This window comes from Heterocephalus glaber, unplaced genomic scaffold (genome assembly GCF_053883595.1).
Source record: "Heterocephalus glaber isolate CG9 unplaced genomic scaffold, H.glaber_assembly_v1.0 deba00001610, whole genome shotgun sequence".
NCBI classification, from domain to species: domain Eukaryota; kingdom Metazoa; phylum Chordata; class Mammalia; order Rodentia; family Bathyergidae; genus Heterocephalus; species Heterocephalus glaber.
Window position 1 is genome coordinate 4,178,879 of NW_028258381.1, and position 16,872 is coordinate 4,195,750.

The window sequence follows — 16,872 nt, forward strand, 5'->3', positions numbered from 1 at the left end:
TGCTTATAGTCTGTAATTTTTTAATTTAAAAAATATTTATTAGTACACATTTGTGGTACATAACTGATTACATTCATCTTGGGGAGTTCATGCATGTATATAACACATCTTAAGTTTTTAATTTTCTGCACTCTTGATTTTTAACAAGTTACCTAAAAATTCTTTTGGTATTGTGACTACATAATTATGATATCTGAAATGATAATTTTAATTCATCCTTTCCAACTGTGCATCTTATAGTTCTTTTTTGTTTCTTGCACTGACTAGAAACTCCTGCTATGTTAAGTATGTCAAATAATTTTCAGTATTATTTGAGATAACAAATTCTTTATGTTATTAATACTGATTTTAGAATGACTGATTTAAGAACATTTTCACTGATTGATTTTAGGATACTTAGCTGTGACTTCTGATTGATTTTAGAAAGCTTAACTACAATTTCAGGGACAGATCCAACTTGGCTTAAATGAATCAATCTTCTTACATGTCTCTAGATTCCATTGGAAAGACTGTGAAGACACCATGCGATAGACTTGGCTGTGGTTTTTCTTTCTTGTAATATCCTTTTAGGGTTTGTAACCAAGGTGTACTAGACTCAAGAAATGAATTAAGAGGAGGCAGAGCAGTGGAGCTCTCTGGGGCCTCTAGAGCAAGGGCTGCTCCTGAAACAGCTTAAGAATTTGCTGCCCTGGTTTTCAGACATGTTTGTATGACAGGCAAAACCCAAAAAATTGAATAGTAAGGAGTGGATGCCTAAAGTTCCATTATGGAAATAAACAAAAGTAAATAAGTTAGAATTTATACATATAATACAACCATTGGGATAATCATATCTATTCTCTTTTACTCTTGACATTTTTCTGGTCCTAGGGATTGAACTCAGGACCTCACGCTTGCCAGGTAGGCACGGAGCCACTGAGCTACATCCCCAGCCCCTTTTACTCTTTAAAGTTTGTAATTTCTAATAAATTTTCTAATATTAAACCAAACTTGAATCCTGGAATAAAACAAATTTATTTTTGATATGTTATCTTTTATATACTTTAGTTGACCTGGTTTACTAACATCTTGTTTTGAATTTGACATTACTGCTCATGAATGCGAGTGGTCATAATTTTCCTTTCATATAGCATCTATCTGATTTGTGAACTAAAATATTAGCTATCTAGGTAGTAAAGTTGAATGGATAGATTCAATTTTTCAAAATCCTCTGAAAAGGTTCGTGTAACACCAGAAATACTTTTTTCTTTTATATTGGACATGATTAACCCATAAAACATCTCATTTGTTGTATTCATTGTGAAAAATGTAATTTACTGATTTGATAGGTAGTAGTTCTTTTCCATTTCTGATAATTTATATCATTTTATGATCTTTATTTTTCACCTAAGTTTTTAAATATGTTGGCATAACCTTTTCATAATGATCCCTTGCTATGTGTTGATCTCTGCTATGTCTGTAATGTTGGAATCTTTTTCATTCCTTTCATCTCCTCATCACTCCCTATGATATCACAAACAAGGCAATGAGAAACAATTCATGAAGGAATGAAAAGTAACAAAGAAGCTTATAAGAGTTGAAAAGAAACATAGCTGAATTTTCTATATATACTCATTTTTCAATGGTGGGCACCAAATTACTAGGTAATTTTACTACCACTGAGCTACATTCACTCTACATTTTTAAAATAAAGTTAAAAAGTGTATAAAATAGTATATAAATGAGACAAAGACATGATCTGTCAAATATTTCAGAGAATAATCTACATTTTAAAAGCATCAACTTCTTGGGATGAATGGACTATAAAGAATAAATACATGATATAAAATAATGCTTTAAATGTATTGCCAATATATTCCATATAACCTAAAAAGTAATTCTTAAAGATGGAAATATTTAGAAGAAATCTAAAAACAAATAAGATTATGGGGTGGTAATCACATAAAATCTATATACTTTATATATATATTTATTTCTTTAATGATACACCAAAACACCCAAGTTATTAGTGATGTTCCTGTGCAGATCAGCCTCCTTATCTGTTTGGAATGAAAATGTGCATTTGAAGTGAATGTCTTGCTCAACTGGTTATTTTTAAGCCAATTTTTATTTAAGCTATTCTTCTATGGCACTCTACTAGCTGAATGAGAATTTCATGTCAATCAATTCATTTTTATAACAAAGAGATAAATGCAGTATGTTGGGGGGAACTCTTCCTTTAAAAGTTTATTCACTGTCACAGTGGTGGTGAACCCATGCATGTGTGCCACAGTGGGCAGCAGAGGCCCCCTGTCCACACAGGCCCAAGTGTCCTTGACGTGGCCCCAGAAGCAGGATATCAGACAGCCGCTCACAGGGCCATGTGCATGCTTGGAAAAGAAGAACGCAGCCAGCTGTTTGTATCACTGAAAGATCTGTTATTGTGTTTTTCTTTTAAGACAAAGAATGTTAATGTATGAATTGCCTTTTCTAAACCAAGACCTCAGTATTCAGGTTTAATTGCAGTGTTGGCACTCCATGAAAAACAAGTGAGCTTCGTGCTCCAGTCTGGACACTTGTCTCTAAAAGGTTCTCCATCAGTGCATTATCATCTTTCAACTAAACTCAGAAAAAAAGATGACAAAAGTTCCTAGTGTCCTTCCACTTCTTTTTTTTTTTGGTACCAGGGATCGAACTAAGGTCCTTGTCCTTGCGAGGCAGGCGGTGGAACCACTGAGCTAAATCCCCGGCCCATCCTTCTACTCCTTAATCACTCATTTTGCCTATCATCTGAAAATAAATGGAATTATGTATCCACTTAAGTGGGTTGTTTTTTAAAATCAAACCAAGTCTAAGCTAAAAGTCATCACCCAATGACATTCATGTTTTCCAGCTGAAGAGACTGAGTTAATCGATGTAGGGCCATCCTCACCAGGCCTGGGCTTCAGAGACGGATCCCTTCCTGTGAAAAGGAAGTCCTTTACCAACTTTCCTACACCATCTTATGCATCTTTGCTGTCAATCTGGCAACTGCTGAGAACCAGAATACTTTCTACACCTATAACTCTACTTTCTATACCTATAATTGTGCTTGTATTTTGCTGCTACCTATGTATTTACATTATAATACATGCTGAGGTGTGTCTCAAAGCATAGGATACAGTTTATTTGAAATATAGAGTCTTCATAAAATATGGGGAAGTTTAATAAATTTCTGAACCATTTTCATGAAATTACTAACCCTCTGACATGTTCATCCTACTCATCTAATTCACACAAAAAGCGATCTTTCTGTAATTTCATCCTTTCTCTTTATTTATCTTTATATCCATATTTTTTTCATTCTTACATTGATAGAACAGGCCATCCAAGGTAGAAACTTACCTAATGACATTCAATAATTTTTTAAATGGAAAACCCTAGTTCAGTTTAAGGAAGCCGGAAGGTTTAAAGGTAATACAAGTAAGTAGGGTAAAGCCATAAATGAGATGCAACCTGTTAGAGCATGCTCAGTTTATGTATGCATAAGAACACATGCCCTATTTCTGGGAGTTACTTGTGCCTTTGTTCTAATGGGTGTTTTTGCCATGCAAGAATATGAACTCACTTTATAAACAAAGTAGCTCTTCATTAAAATCCACAACAAAGAACGATTTTCGTGTGAACTCTCACAATTTCAGTAAGTAGTTGATCAATATTTCAAACTTAGTAGACCCATTTATAGGTATCCTTTTAAAATAACTTTGTTGACCTTCTAATAGCTGAAGTAGAAACTAATAAGTTTTTACTCTAAGGTCTGTTTTCTTGTGTATTTTCAAGGTAAATGTTCCAAAATGTCTATGGAGAAATATAAATACCACTCTCTTTCCTTACAGAATATAAACACCACTATTTTAATTCGGAAACTTCATCTGAAAAGAGTGGGTGTTGCTTACTGAAGAAAATATTTCCTCTAAGAATGTTTACAGAACTGAAAACATTTTACGAAGAAATATGTGCTTTATTTAGTTATCTGTAGTTACTGGGAGATCAAAGTAAAAGAAACCTAATTCTCAAACCATCCTCTTTAAACCTCAACTTTTTTACCTCTGAAAATTGACGTCATAAAAAATATTTTCCTGTAATGAAAGGTTTTCCCTGAGAAATTGCTCAAGGTACTCATATACTTAATATAAATAGATTTAAAGGTTTTATATACAAATAAAAACAAGAATGGTCTAAAAAAATTTTTAAAGTTCTATTTAGGATGAAAATGAGCATTGGAAAGACATGATTTCTGAATGAAGGATGGGAAGTCTGATAAAATGCTGGAAGGATGCAGTTGAAATCAAGAAGAAAAACAAAAGCACGTACTATATTAAATAGAAGGAAATCAAAATTCATAGGACTTCTATAGAATGAAAACAACCATATATCATTTTTATAAAAACAATAATCCAAATAAGTGAAAAGTGCACTTACTAGTTGGATGGAAAAATAGTATTGTTACTAAATAAATCATCTCTAAATTAATCTATGCATTTTGTGTAAAGGATATTTGGAAGAAGGGGTGTTAAACATACTTAGTTAAAATCAAATTTGTTGAAATAAGTAGATATATAATAATCAAGAATTTGAAAAAAATTTAATGCTGCACTACATCAGATTTACATCTGATATAAAGCCACATTCATCAAGATCTAAGGAAAATGAAATCAGTGTTTCAAATGAAATCAGTGTTTCATCTGCATTCCTGTTAGAGACACCTGCCTGTCCGTGTCCACTGCAGCACTACTGACAGCACCCAGGATGTGACACCCTGCTAAGTGTCCATGAATGGATGAGCAGATAAAGAAAATGTAGTCCAGATAGGCACCGGAATTAAAAGAAGAGGATCCTGATACTTGTGACAACAAAGGAAGAAATGTTTTCTTTACTGAAAAACGTAGAGACATTTTTCTTTCATTATTCTCTAGACAGTACAGTATAAATATTCACTCAGTGTCCACATTGTACTATGCATCATAAGGAACACAGAGATGATAAAGTATATGGAGGATGTGTGTATGTTATATGCAAACACCAGGATATTTTATATAGGGGACTTGAGCATTCATATATATACTTTACATCTTCATCTAGATGTTTAATACGTTTGTTGAATATATCACACCCAAAGTTGAAGTCGTAATATTGACTTTCAAACGTTGTCTGCTCACAGCCTTCCTAACCTCAAATGATGCACCCTTGTGTACTTAATTGTGTACTTTTTCCCTGTGAGAAAGGCTCCGGCTAAGGCAGCGATGCCCGGGGAATTAATTCCTGCTCAGTCCTGACTGTGTGATCTTCACATGACCTCAGGTAAGTTACTTGAACCCCCAGCTTCAGTTTTCTATTTTGTGATAAAAATAATATGTACCTTACAGGTAAAAACACATAAAATGGAATGTGTGATGTGCTTCTATTTCCACATGAATGACATTATTAATCTAAATGTGGTATTTGGATAACTTTTCAGCTATCCATATTGTATTGTATTGTGTTATTAATTGGAGATCAGTTTTTAAAGAAAATGCAAGTGCAATATAATAAAAATAATTTATAATATCATCACCTTCTGTTCCTTGATCTGACAAACACTTTCTCTGACAAGTTCAGATTCTAATCACTAGCAAAGTGAAAGGCAGTTTATGGTGCAGTTGTTATTATTATTTTCATTTAGAGAATCAGTGCACAGAATACTGTACTCCAGGAGAGCAGATGTATAAGCACTGCCTGGCTTTTCAAGGCCCCTGCTGTCAGTTTTCTGCACCAACTTCATTATAAAACACACACACACACACATGAGTGTTGACTGAAGATGTATGACTGATGAACAGTTAAGTTCACTTATTAGCTTCCATCCTCAAAACAAATGTCACAAAATTGTCACTGACCAGCTGCAGACAATATAGCAAGATGTTTATGTGCTGTTTCATACCCTTTACTTATTTATCATTGTTGTAGTTCTACAAAGACTTAAATAGATGAGGAAAACAATAATTATCTAATAGTGGAATCAGGTTTAAAATCTAGGAAAGGAGACAGCACTTGGAAAACTAAAATAAATGAAAAAAGAAGCGTAGTTCAATAGAAGAGAAAGTTTTAGTTTAAAGAAATAATTTTGATCTTTGCTGTTTTGTATTTATAACTTAGCATAAATAAATGAGACATATTTTTGCAATATGTATATATATATAGTACTCATAATAACACACTATAAGAAAAAAAGAATAATTTTCTGTAAGTAATTTCAGAAAAAACTTGCGTCATTTGACAATGGCATAGAAACTTTTGATGAAAGGATTCATAAGAGAAACAGGTATGCAAGACACTTGGAAGATGGAAATGTATAATGAAGTGACAACCTAATTTACAATACTAAAATGAGAATAACACTTCACCCTGACAGTCTTTCACTGCTGAAGAAAAGAGGAAGCCTGGCTGAATTTGGTGTGGAATCTGTCATGGCTGGGTCCACCATGCCAAAGGTATCCTTTATTTTTAAACTATTTTTTGCTTAAATTCTTTTATTGGTACATTTTAGGTATGCAATACGTTTACATTTATCATTGGGTGCTTGTACTTGTATATGATGTATCTTGGTTCTTATTTTTTCCCCATTCCCTGTGGCCCTTCCCTATTTACAAAGACTTTGTTTCCATTTTTTCCTTTTCTCATAATTTTTCCTTTCCCTTCTTTCCTTTCCCCTTCCCCTCCCACTTCCCCTACACTCTTTGGACCTTTTCTTCCTATTTCAAATCAATTATTCATTTTAATCATTTTAATCCTTATTTACACTTTCAGTTTCTCACACTAAAGAAACTATTCAGTATTTACACATGTGTGTCCTATTTTTTTCACTTGAGTATGTCCTCAATATGCATCCATTTAGCTATAAATGTCTCTAGTTTCTCTTTCTTTATGGCTGAGTAGTACGTCATTTTATAAAGAAACCACATCTTCTTTATCCAGTCTCCAGTTGATGGGCACTTGGGCTGTTTCCAAGCTTTAGCTATTATAAAATGTGCCGCTATAAACATGGGTGCACATATATCTCTGTGGTATGGTTCTTTTTTTTTTTTTTTTGTGAGAGGTCTTTTAGGGCGAAATTTAATAGTACGAAGAGGTTTACAAAAATAGATTGATGTTATTTTGAGGAATAATACTGTAATTTCAATTCAGTTTTGATAAATTGCACCTAATCAAACAAAAATTACTCCAAATTCAAATTTGATATAAAAAAGAGAGAGGAAATGAACTCAGCTAGATGACAGATCTGGCAAAATATAAGAATGAAAAAATTCTATGTAGGGCACTTATTTCAGGCCCAGATAGAAAAGCCATTTTCCCTCGATAGCATCTCTTCTTCCTGTCAGCAATCCCAGATCGCAGCTGGCCATGCCATGGTCTTCTACTCGATGAGACATGGGAAAGCTGCTTCTGTTCCTGGTGGGGTGCCGAGCGGGCCTCTCCGCCTCTTTGCCCCAGTCCTTCATGTTCACATGCTAACAAGCAGCGCCCAGAGTCCAGTGAGGGGTGCTGCTGGGCCGTGAGCCACACTAGGCGTCCTTACTGACCGAATCTGAAGGCTGATCGAGTTCCACCCTCACACCTTTTTCACCTGTTAGCTTCTGGCTCTCTCATCTGCATCAAAATACCAAACAGTTATTGCGTACCTTGTGGCATATGCTGGTCGTGCTTCATGAGGGTTGCGATGGTCAGACCAGAAAAACAGCAGTCTATCAAATTTGGGTTCAATGTCAGCAAACTGGGCTTTGCCTTCTGGAAATATTCGAAGTATACCTCCACTTACCTTGGCATCCCAGTCTTTATTTAGATAATATATACATGTCACACATCTTCCATCTCCATTTGGATTATCCACGTGGCGAACATAACCTGTTTCATTGCCTGGGTAGCAAGCAACCATGGCCTTCGTGCGCCTGTTGATCTTGTAGCTGCCCCGCTTCCCATTGCAGTGGCGGATGAGGTCGTCCATGCTGCTCATAAGCAGCCCGATGGTTTCTCAGCCAGGCTCCTTGCCCTCCGTCCAGGTGATCTGGTCGCCCCGGATGTCCTTGGACGAATCTCTCTTCTGGTTGACCAGCTGCCCATCCCCTGAGCTTGCCGGTGTGGTGTCGTGCAGCGCGCGCACCTCGTCGCCGATCTGCTGCCCGGTCTCGCGGCCCAGGAAGTCGTCTACCACGCAGATGCCGTGCTTGTTCATGCACCGCACGATGTACTCGAGCGCCAGCTTCAGCGCGGGCAGCGGCTTCGTCTGCCCGTTGAGTCGCGGTCCCCCGGTGCCTCCGCCAGGGTTCAGTGCCTCCCCGGGGCTCAGCAGGGTGCGCTCGGGGCGCGGCGAACGCCGGGCCGGGGGCGCCTCGGGGTCGCGGCGGCCTCCGCCGTTGTCCGGGCCACTCCCCCAGCCCCGGGAGCCCCTTGGGGCCCGGCCTCGCCGCTCTGGCATACAAGCTTGTGCTTCTTCCAGTCCCGACGCTGGTGCTCCTTGGAGCAGTAGAAAGAGCTTCGGCAGAGACCGCAACGCAGCAGGTTCTCCATCTTCCCGCACAGCTCACACTACTGGCGCTCGCGCTCGCTGGCGCTCGGCCCGCTGAGCCCGCCGCCGCTGTCACTCGCCATGGCTGAGCAGGCCAGGCTGCCGGCCCGGGGCGGCAGAGGGGCCATCAGAGCGTCATGCCGGGCCGCGCTCTCCGGAGACCCTCAGCGCCGCATCGCGGCCCGCGGGACCCGGCTGGCCGCCGCCCGGGCTCTGGCAGGGGGCCTGGTATGATTCTTTTAACTCTTTGGGGAAGATCCCCAGCAGGGGAAAAGCTGGGTCAAATGGGACTTCTAGCTCTAGTTCTTTGAGGTATCTCCATACGGATTTCCACAATGGTTGCACCAGTCTACACTCCCACCAACAATGGAGAAGGGTTCCTTTCTTCCAACACCACTGCCAGCATTTGTCATTGTTTGATTTCTTGATAGCAGCCATTCTTTCTGGGGTGAGGTGGAATCTCAGTGTTGTTCTCATCTGGATCTCTCGAGTGGCCAGTGATGTTGAACATTTTTCATATGGTTTTTAAAAAAAATATTATTTTATTGGTACATTTTAGGTATACAATATAATGACATTCATCATTGGAAATTTGCACCTTTACATAATCTCTCTTGGTTCTTATTTTTCTCCCTTCCCCTGCCCTCCTTTCAACCCCTCCAGTCCTCCCTATTTACAAAGACTTTGTCTCCATTTTCTCATATTAATTCCATTCCTTTCTTTCCTTTTCCCTGCCCCTCCCACTTCTCTTTCCCCTTTGCCCCTTTTCTTCCCATTTCACATTATCTATTATACCTTTTAGTCCTTATTTACACTTTCAGTTTCTCACACTAGAGAAACTATTTGGTATTTGCACATGTGTGTCCTATTTATTTCACTTAAGAGTATCGCCTCAATGTGCATCCATTAAGCTATAAATGTCTCTAATTTCTCATTTTTTATGGCTGAGTAGTACTCCATTTTATACAAAAACCACATTTTCTTTATCCAGTCTCCAGTTAAAGCACAGATTGCTCTCAAAGTTGATTCTATGGAGCACATGGTCCCTTTCCCCAGGCATTGCCACCTTGAATCCCAACTCTGTCTGGATGATCCTTTATTTATGGCAACTGCAGTGGGTAGCGGTACACAGTGTGGGAGCCTAGCAGCATCCGGCCAGGACGGGGTGAGGGCGTGCACTCAGGGAGGTGGCCTAGGACAGCCCAGTGCAGGTCATGAACTGTGTGGGCCGTGTGGGGTGACTGATAAGATGGTTCGTACAGCTTTCATGGGCACAGGCTTAGGCATGGGGCTGTGTGCAGTTCCTGCTCCTTGGGAAGGATTCTTAGGGCTACAGCAGGACAGGTCTCACCGGGACGGGCTTGTCCTGCTCCCTGCCCAGCTGACTGTGCTCAAAGGTGAGAAAGAAGTGGGGTCTCTGCACATCAGGGCAGTAGGGGAGGTAGGTCAGGGCAGAGCCTGTGGTCGCCACCTAGTCTGGGCAGCCCTCAAAAGATGGTCTCTCACCTGGCACAAGGTCAGTCAGTCGCTGGCCTCTCAGGGAGAAGCACCCTTCTGGTGGAGTCCACACCTACCCCGCCAGAAATACCAAACTGCATCAAGTCCTAAAGGTGGATACCTAGGCATAGCAGTCTATTTTGGAGTTTGTATTTTCAAAGCTGCTTAGTGAAGCCTCATAAGGTGGTGCAGATCTGTAATGCCAGTACTCTGGGAAGCTGAGGCAGGAGGATCACACATTCAAGCCCAGGCTGCTGAATAACTTAGCTACTTAGTGAGATTCTGTGACAAAATTAAAAGCAAAAATTAAATGGGCTGGTAATGTAGTTCATTGAGAAGGTTCTAGGCTCAGTCTCCAGTACTGAAAAACAAATTATTGATTTTTAAAGCCCTTCAGTCAAGAGGACTCTGCAGTGTCCAGCCAGGGGCAAGACTGGACTAATCCTCCTTAGAAACCTTCAGGCCCTGATATCCAGGATGCTCTGAGATTTAATATTTTAAAACAAAATTTAAGAAGGATCTAGAGAACTTTTGTCCATCTTCATGTAGGAGAGGTGGGGCATTGCTGTCCTATCCCTCTGGCCTCTGAGATGTGACAAATGTTACCCATGGACTGCCCCCCCCGCAACCCCTGGATTCCTGTAGAGCTGCATTTCTCAGAGGTCATTGGGAGCTCTGTGCCCCTGGTCCTGAGTGTTCTGCCTTTGAACATTGCAGACCCCACAGATGTGAGTCTGTCTCTGCCCCCATTTCTGAGACTGTGACCCAGAAATTCCACTGGCAGGATTCCATCTGAAAAATAATATTTACAGACACAGCTGTTCCTTTTGGCTCAGTTATGGGCATGAAAACCCGGAAATTGTCTGGAGTAGAGGTTGCTGAGTCAACTGTGTCATTGTGGCCACAGAAAGTGCCAAGGGATAGAGCATGATGGGATCATGTCCCCAGTGCATAAATGAGATGACAGGGGAGCTGTGGTCTGACACATTCCCACCCAGCATCTAAGACACGTCCTGAACCCTGAGATGTAGACAGGAAGGGGAAGCACTGGGGAGGGGGGGAAGGTTCCTGGTGGGATGACTGTGACTATGTCCTTTCTTTTATTCTTCATTCGTATTGCACTAATTAATAAATATTTCTTGTCTGACAAAAAAACTGCATAATTTATACAATAGGTGAATGAAAAATGTTGAGGATATATGTAGGATTTTCCCTTCTACATAAAGCAAGATTCATGAGTCCCTTCCAGGATTATGTGGACACAGAGAAATCTGATTGAACTGATGTGAAAAATGTAGAATAGGTAAATTACAGGGACATAAGATGAGTGGTGGCCAGGGACTAGCAGCAGGTGTCAGAGGAGGAACCACTTATGGGTGCATCACTGAGGAAAATGCCCTGGACCGCGACAGAGGTGTCAGGTTCACCGCACTGAGAAGGCACTTCATGCCACCAAGCCGATCATATTAAGCAACAGTAAAATCTTACATTTTATTTAAAAATCGATCTATCATTGATGTAAATCCACCAAATAAGTGCAAAAGTCAAGGAAAGAACAAGAGCAACAATAATGGAGGGGAATGGCCAGTGTGGGGCAGGAGCTGGCCCTAAGGGGAGGTCAGGAGCTGGCCCCAAGGGGAGGTCAGGAGCTGGCCCCAAGGGGAGGTCAGGAGCTGGCCCCAAGGGGAGGTCAGGAGTTGACACCTGCTGAGGAGCCACCATTTGCCCCAGCTGTGCAGCTGGAGGAGAAGGGCTTTCTGGTGCTCGCTCTGGCTCTGGCGCTCTGGGGAGGCAGCTGCAGGTGGAGCTGGCACAGGCTCTGCTGATAGGACTTCAGCTTGGACTGGAGCTGCTCCTGCAGTTGAAAGAGAAGAAAAGATCACCAACTGTCCATGTTTCTTCCTGGGGCACAACCCTCCCACTGCCTGTCAAGAGAGCTCTGTGCAGGAAGCCTCCCCCAGAAAGTCCCCCCAGACTGCATCAGCCCGCTGACTGCTGAGTGTCACAAGGCTACTGCAACACCCAGCACCAGGGTGCTCTCTCTGTGTCCAAAGGCCCCTCCCTCCCCACGTGCCCACAGCCTCATGCCACAGTCCTCCTCACCCTTGGCCTCTGCCTCAGTGAGCTCATCTCACTCCACCTGGTCCAGGAGATCTCTGACAGTATAACATAGCTGGGTGTGCCACTCCAGTAAGGGACAAAGGAAAGGGGATATGGAGCTGGGGAAGGCAGGTAGGAGGCAGAGTGAGAGGTCTGGCCATTCCTCTCACACTACCTGCCCAGCAAACATGCAGGAAAGGACCAGTGAGCCTCCTGCCCAGTCTGCGCATGCTCCAGCCCCACCCTCTCCCACCCCCAGTAGAGCAGTCCTGGCCCAAGCAGCCCTGAGAGCCTGACAGAAGGCTCAGTGGGAGGGAATCTTTGTTCAGTGGTGTGACCACCTCTGCCTTCTTCAGGGCAGCCAGACACAGTGTTTCCCTGCCCATCCCCACTGTCAGCTCCATGAGGACAGAGTCTGGTCTCTGCTGTGTGATTGTACTCAAAGGCACAGGGCTGCTGCTCCATAACTATCTGAGAAGTGAGGGACAGTAGGCGTCTGTGCTGCCCTGCCTCTCCTCAGGCTTTAGGGTATGTAGTGCCATGTTGCCCAATATGTGTGCCTCCTCTGGACTCCCTTTGCACTGCTGTGAATCCACATCTAGGGAGGAAAGGAGGGGCTTCATCTACTGTAATTTGAGGAATACCTGCTCTGATTGTGACTGTGTAGACACCAAATATCACTGAAACTCGAGAGGGCAGTGATTGGATCTGCTGTGGTTATTGGTTCATGATCAATACCTGGAAAAGTATCTGCACATAGTGTGTCTTCATGTATGTTCATAAAGTGATGTAGCCACCTGCTCTTCCATTATGTCTGAGTGGGCCTGGGGCCTTCGCACACCCCAGAGTTTCCTGCTCTGGGAAAACCATGAAGCCCTTAGAATGACTGCAATCTTCACAGTGAACAGAACAACTTTCCCCAAATGCAGGGCTCAGTGAGGGGGAAGCACAGGTTCCCAGTGGGGATGGAAGGTCACCTGGGAGAATCACCACAGCTGCTGCAGCTGGACTTCATGGCGCCAAGGCCAAGATCAACCCTTATGATAGAGACCCCATTCCATCCCACAGCCACGATTTGAGCTTGATTTTCTCAGCACTCCACTGCTCAGAGTTGCAAACTGAAGCTGACAGGGGCTTGCACCTTCCCAAGATTGGAGCCACAGTGGCCAAGTTCACTGTGCGGCTGAGAGAGGAACTCACCTTTCCTCCATCCCCTCCCGTGGGGAGGAAATGCAGACCCTTCTGGGGTCCGAGACAGAGGGCTCATAGATGAGGAGGCTGTCCAGGGAGACCTGCCCTGGGTTGCTCTTGAGGACTACGCGGTTCCTGACCACTGGTGTGGAGCGTCTGGACCCAGTGATCCATCCTCTCACCCGTTCCCAAGTGCTTTTCCCGTGCTGGGTCTTGAGGCTGCGGCCTCGAGGCCTGGGAAAGCAGCACAGCATGTTCGCTACCGACTCTCTTCAGCCAAGTGACTGTTAGGCAGCCGTCGCTAGACTGTTCCGAGTTCTGTTTGGACCTGTCACCAAGGAAGTGAGGTCATGTGCTGGGGTCCATGAGCTGAGCCTTCCTTCTAAGAAAAGACCCTATGGCCCCTTCCTTTTCACAGTGGGATATATCTGTGTGTTCGTTAGAAACAGCAGTGAGAAACTAGGAAAGCTGTCTGGGATGTGAGACTTTGGTGAAGTTTAAGTTTTATTGCAACAAATACGTAGATGCAGGCACAGTAGGAGGTGTGTTTTTCCATCCAAAGGATTCGTTCTCTCTCAAGATATAGCACTCAGAGTCATCACTTAGAGATCTGTCAGATTTTAGGAGGATTTTTTTCAGTTTCATTTCAATTCCAATAGGGTCCATAGAGATGTTCCACAAATGTCCATAGTAATTTTCCTTAAAGAATAAAATAGTTTCAAATTATAACCTCTGGATGGCCAGGTGTGGAGGATTCATAGCAGGTTGTAACTTGCAGGCGCTCATGGACAACTGTTCACACTCAGATACTGCACTCAATCGCAAAGGGCAGTGTTCGGTGCTGCGACCTAGAGGGAAGGGACAGCAGGTGGTGACTGCAAGGTGCAGTCTTTGTGGGGCTGTGGAGATCATCGCCCCAGTGGTGATGCAGAGCACATTCACACTTCACTTGGGAACTTTCCTGTGTCCACTGCTATCCATTCCTGTCCCCCATCCCATGCTGACCACGTGCTTTGTGTCCCCAGTGGAGAGTTTGCCTTTTCTAGAGGGGATAGAGCTGGGTTTCCCACGTGCTGCTTCTTGTCAGTGGTGAAGCCCTCGCAGACCATTGTGCGGATGGGGCAGGAATTGCTCCTCATCCATCTGCCATTGGCCATTTGTTCTGTTTCCAGTGTTGACTTAAAAGTGAGGCCGCTGTGACCATTCTTACACACCTGCCTGTATGGTACAGACTGTCATTTCTTGGGGGAGATAGTTAGATATGAAATTGCTTAATCATATTGCTGGTGTACATTTAATTTAAAAATCATTTAAATGTTTTTTGAAGCAGTTGTTTTAAGCAGAACTTGAGGCTTTTTTTTGATGTTTTGCCTTATTTTCTTTGCTTGTTTGTTTTTGGTGAGGATTGTGAATGCATAACCTTGAATTTTTAGTGTTTTCTGATTTGATTTTGTGTAATTAGCCAGAGAACAAGCTGTTTATATTACATAAATTTCAATATTTCTGTAGTGAAGAAAAATTAAAAAGAAAAATTTAAAAATTATGTATAATTTCAGGAACCCAAAGCTTTTGCAGTTTGTCTTGCATGTGTGCCTTAGTCAACACACTTGGCATGGGACTGACCATCGTGTAGACATTGGTGTACTGGCGAGTATTTGCATTGGTTCAAATTTTTAATTTTAACCATTTAAATGAGATGGCTGCAAATATGCTACTACATATACCCTCTCAGGCTCTGGATATCTTAGTTGGAAAAGATTTGATCATTCTTTTTCTTTTGTCCTAATTTTTTTTAACTAGAATTTGAATCAGGCACTCCTCATTGAGTTATAGTCCCACATTGTTTTAATTTTCTTTTTCTTTTCTTTTTGGTTTTGAGGCAAGATCTAATTCACTAATTGGGCTTGGCTGGGCTTAAATTTGTGATCCTCCTTCTTCAACCTCCTGAAGCTCTGGGATTGCAGGTCCACAATATCCTTATGTGGTAATTGACAGTAATTGTGTGTATTTATAGGGTACAATGTGCTGTTTTGATCTATGGCTCTACTGTAGACATATTCCATCTAGTTACATTCCCACTGCCCTTCTAACCCACAATTTCCTTTACTGTGTATAGGACTAAAACTGCACAAGGAAGTTGTGAGAGTTCAAGCTACTTGGGGCCTATTGTGGTGCAGAAAAATGAGCCCAAGGTACACACAGAGCTCTGCCTGACCCACTCTCTCCTAGGGTTTTTTGTTTTTTTTTTTTAAATTTCTGGGAATGGAATTCCGAACTTCTGAGCTTGGCTCCATCCTCTCTGTTTTTAAAGCTTTTTGTGAGACATATTCTCAGGAAGTGGCTAGGTTGCTCAGGCTATCCTTGAACTTGTGATCCTTCTGCCTCAGCCTCTAGAGGGCTGTGGTTACAGGCAGTACCACCACAACTGGTTTCTTCATAGCTTTCATTAAAAACCCCTTAGATAAACAAGGAATGGCAACAAATGCCTATAATGTCTGTAATCCCTGCACCGAAGAGGGTAAGGCAGCAGGTTCACTGACAGTTCCAGACCAGCCTAGGATATACAGAGAGTTCAAGTTCCGGCAGAATTACAAAGGTAGACTTTGCTTCCAAAAAAAAAAAAAAAAAAAGAATAAATAAAATGCCAAACAAAAGAGGCCCCCTCAGCTAAAGTAGGCTTTGGTTGTTACTGGTATCTGGGCCATCTGATTTAATCTGTGTGTCTGTTGTTGCAGTATGACACTGTTTTGATTGCTATCGCTTTATAATATACTTTGAAATCAAGTATTGTGATGCATCTTCCTTTGATCTTCTTGTGTAGACATGGGAACACACTTTGTAGTGTTTTTTATTTCCTTATGAATATTCAGATTGAGGAAAATGTCAGTGATATTTTTATATGAATATTATTCATTCTGCTGATTGGGTAGCACGGACTCCATAACAATATTAATTCTTCCAATCCTTAATTATGATATCTTTTTCATTCTTCTTTGCTTTTCACTTATTTAGTCAATGTTCCATACTTTTCAGGCAAAAGATGAATTTTGTTAAATTTTCCTGTGTATTTATTGTTGTTGTTGCTATTCTCTAAGTGTTTTCTATGCATTGCAGTATAGATTATGTGTATAAAAATGGAATCTATTTTGTCATGCAGAATGTGTATCCTGAAACTTCACTGAATTTGTTATTTTGAACAGATTTTTAGTAGAGAATTGGGTTTTCTGTATACACGTATGTGTCCTGTGAAAACAGACAACTTTTACTACTTCCTGTCTGAAAGGGATGTGTTTGATTTCTTTTGCCTGGCTAATTTCATTCACTAGGATTCTGAGTACAGCCTTGAATAGAAGATGGCTGGTGGGAATCCTTGTCTCATTCTGGACCTTAAAGGAGAATCTTTCTGCTTCCACCCCCTGAGCATGGTGTCAGATGTGGGCTTGTCCTGCCGGACCTTTCCTGTGCTGAGCTCCATTCCTTTTGCACATGGTGTATGGACCTTTTTTATCTTGAAACAATGTTGA

General features: G+C 41.7%; 1 protein-coding gene, 1 long non-coding RNA gene and 1 pseudogene across 2 annotated transcripts in view; all 3 read right to left on the bottom strand.

Annotated features, from left to right (window-relative positions):
- Nucleotides 1–16,872, bottom strand: part of Hmgcll1 (3-hydroxy-3-methylglutaryl-CoA lyase like 1) — a 175,457-nt gene that overhangs the window by 35,451 nt on the left and 123,134 nt on the right. The gene's annotated exons all lie outside the window — the stretch shown is intronic.
- Nucleotides 6,219–8,643, bottom strand: LOC106008034 (egl nine homolog 1 pseudogene; annotated as a pseudogene).
- On the bottom strand, nt 11,480–13,654 carry LOC147822581 (uncharacterized). Its single transcript, XR_015445341.1, has 3 exons — nt 13,358–13,654; nt 12,161–12,276; nt 11,480–11,912 (listed from the first exon to the last, which is right to left on the bottom strand). It is a non-coding gene; the product is annotated as an uncharacterized LOC147822581 (long non-coding RNA).